Consider the following 3,684-nt stretch of genomic DNA (forward strand, 5'->3'; position numbering starts at 1 on the left):
TCTATCTATCTATCTATCTATCTATCTATCTATCTATCTATCTATCTATCTATCTATCTGTTTACCTACCTACCTACCTACCTACCTGTACATCTATCATCTATATCTATCATCTACCTACCTACATACATGTTGGAAAGACCATCATCTTTTTGGAGAGAAGATGCTGGTTCTTCTTCCTGTGGTTCCTCAACCTTCTCTGTGCAACAGATCAACAGCCTCCTTGATTCTTAGTTTGCATTCCTTGCCACCTTTATCTTCTTCTGAGCTTCCTGTCTTCATCCCTACAGCTTGAGTTACCAGTCGGCCTTCCTCCTCCTCCTCCTCCTCCTCCTCCTCCTCCTCCTCCTCCTCCTCCTCCCTTAAAAATCTCCTTTTACTTCTCAGAAAGTGTCCTTGGGGCTCTCTGAGCTGATTGTTTCCTTGTGGATGTTTTGGAACCCAAACCAGGCAACATCATCAGTGCTAGTCAGAAAGTCCCTGCAGTTTATAGTCCTTGCCAAATGTGCCTTTGCCTCTTCTAATAACTAAGGTAATTTCTCATCTTCTGGTGCCCTCTAGGTGTGTAGGATTCCAAGTCCCATCATCGCCCACCAGCACGGTTAGAAAACTAGAAGTTACGAGAGATGAATTAGGTTGGGGGTTGCTGGTAAATCAGAAGGTACAAGACAGAACAGCAGCTTTTCTGGTCAACATCTCCCTCTCCCTGTCTGGTCTTGTTTTGTAGAGATTAGGTGCTTTCAGTTCACAGAAAGTGAAGCTCTGTGGTTGCGCTTCTCTCCCCCACACACACACACAGACCCGACTCCCAGCCCACCACCCCAGAGGGCAGCCACTGGCGGGGGAACGGAGGAGTGTTTGCAAAAGCCGCATTTCAAAACCATGAGGTCAGTCTGTTTTCCATGGAGAGCACCAAATGACCCTTGAAGCACAAACAGAAGCCACGGAATTGCTATATAAGCAAACACGGCAAAGAATGAATCCGTCAGCATTCCACCACCCCGGGACCCCAGGACTGGCTTTCCAAAGTGGGGAGGGGGAGAGAATGAAAGCGTCCTGCTGATTCTGGGCCTGGGGTCTTTTGGCCCAAGTGCTAATCAAACCCTCCCTGGGAAGACAACCAGCAGCGACCTAAATTAAACAGGTCCACGGCTTATTAGATCAGTTGGAAGCTGCTCGCCTTGGGATGGGAGGGCCACCAGGAAGTTCCAGGAGTAGGGGTTGAGAAATGATTAAGGGTTTGATTAATGATCAGTGAGTTATTGATCAGCTGCCATCAGGTCGGTGTCAACTTGTACTGAAAACATGCGTGGAATTTCCCCATGAGGATCCGTTATCCGTTATGGTGGTTAAGTGTGAAAAATGATCATAAGTCAATAATAATAATAATAATAATAATAATAATAATAATAATAATAACAACAACAACAACAACAACAACAACAACAACAACAACAATAATAATAATAATAATAATAATAATAATAATAATAATAATAATAATAATAATAATAATAATAATAATATTGGAAAGGACCTTGGAGGTCATCTAGTCCAACTCCCTGCTTAGGCAGGAAACCCTATACCATTTCAGACAAATGGCTGTCCAGTCTCTTCCTAAAAACTTCCAGTGTTGGAGCATTCACCAATTCTGGAGGCAGGTTGTTCCACTGGTTAATTGTTCTCACTGTTCTCACGCGTGCCTGGCTGAGGAATTCTGGGAGTTGAAGTCCACAAGTCGTAAAAGGGCCAAGTTTGAAGAACCCTGGGTCTCCTGTGTTGAGCAGGGGGTTGGACTAGAAGGTCTCCAAGGTCCCTTCCAGCCCTAGGATTCTATGTTCTATTATGTATGTGTGTATTTATACACATAGACATTTATGTGTGTGTGTGTGTGTGTCTGTGTCTGTGTATTTTCTTCAGCCTATTTTCACAAGCTGGACCCACTCAAAGAAGAATCTGGGGTTTTAGTTCGGCTAAGTGACATGCTGTCTCTACACCAATTATTATATTTTAACTGTGGGTTGGTAAGATTTGACTCTAAATCCTGACCAAGTGCCTCAGTCCAGAACATGCCGGGAGAAGACAGAACAGCCCTCCAGGGTTTTGGTGGTGTGACCACAGATGACATTTATGGAAACTTAGGCAAGGAGCTTTCTTTAGCATCAGTTCTTGGTTTGGGTTTTTTTATTTGGTTTCGGGTTTCTGCCGTCCTCTTGAAGAAAGAAGACTCTCTAGAGTCCCCCCTCGTCCTTCTCTTCCTTAAACTAGACATACCCAATTCCAGCAGCTGTTCCTTATATGTTTTAGCCTCCAGTCCCCTGATCACCTTCGTTGCTCTTCTCTGTACTCTCTCTAGAGTACAGAGAAGAGCAACAAAGATGATTAGGGGACTGGAGGCTAAAACATATAAGGAAAGGCTGCTGGAATTGGGTATGTCTAGTTTAATGAAGAGAAGGATGAGGGGGGACAGGATAGCAGCCTTCCAGTATCTCAGGGGTTGCCCCAAAGAAGAATTGGGGGTCAAGCTATTCTCCAAAGCGCCTGAAGGCAGGACAAGAAACAACAGATGGAAACTAATCAAGGAGAGAAGCAACCTGGAACTAAGGAGAAACTTCCTGACAGTTGGAACAATTAACCAGTGGAACCACCTGCCTCCAGAAGCGGTGAATGCTCCAACTCTGGAAGTTTTTAAGAAGAGACTGGACAGCCATTTGTCCGAAATGGTGTAGGGTTTCCTGCCTGAGCAGGGGGTTGGACTAGATGACCTCCAAGGTCCCTTCCAACTTTATTATTATTATTAGAAAACTCTCTTATTGCATTGCTTGTGGATTGGGAAAACAATCGTGGACAATTCAATCCACCCCAACCATCTTAAAATTGTCTGAATGCGTATACAGATCTAGTCCCAGTGCCTAATAGCCTGACAGCTTGTGAAGGTTTTATTTGGACAAATAACGTCTTTGCAGAATAGCATGCAAAGATGAACTTCAGATATTTAATGTTAAAAGTGACGCCATTTGAAATAAAAACATTTTAAAAAGTATTTCTCAGCCCAACCCTGTGCATACTTGCATGCATAAAACAATAACAAAGAATCTTGGAGTGAATCCGTTTATTATTCCATAAAGTTTTGATGGATTAAAGCCCACTGAATTCAGCGTGGCCTAACCCTAAATGCACAATGATGCTGACCATCTGAATATTATAAATCAGACTTTTAATCACATGACCAGATAACTTCTCTCCACCCTCCCCCTGGTGATGCAGCATGTTAGGAAAATTTTTGGATCCAGAAGGATATTTTTGCAAAACTGAGCCAGCGTGAATGTTTGCACAATTGCTGCTGCTGAACCTTTGAGGTTTTGCTGCCTTTTCACCTTCTCACTTTCCACCAACGTCCCTCCCCTGAGTAATGTACACACACTCCGGTTTTCAACCCCCTTGTCGTTCCACCAACCAAGATCAACAAAGGTGTAAACACCGATGGGGCCTTTTGGTCATGGACTTCAAAAGTGGGCATGACGTCAAAACATGCCACCAGGAGAAGAGGAGGGAAAAAAAGGTGTTTTTTTTTTCTGGAACATAAAAACAAAGCCAAAGTCCTATTTTAGGAGGAGGAGGAGGAGGAGGAGGAGGAGGAGGAGGAGGAGAAAAAGAGGGAGGAGAAGAAGAAGAAGAAGAAGA

Source organism: Protobothrops mucrosquamatus, unplaced genomic scaffold, assembly GCF_001527695.2.
Source record: "Protobothrops mucrosquamatus isolate PMUCROS unplaced genomic scaffold, P.Mucros_1.0 scaffold1130, whole genome shotgun sequence".
In the NCBI taxonomy this organism is placed as follows: domain Eukaryota; kingdom Metazoa; phylum Chordata; class Lepidosauria; order Squamata; family Viperidae; genus Protobothrops; species Protobothrops mucrosquamatus.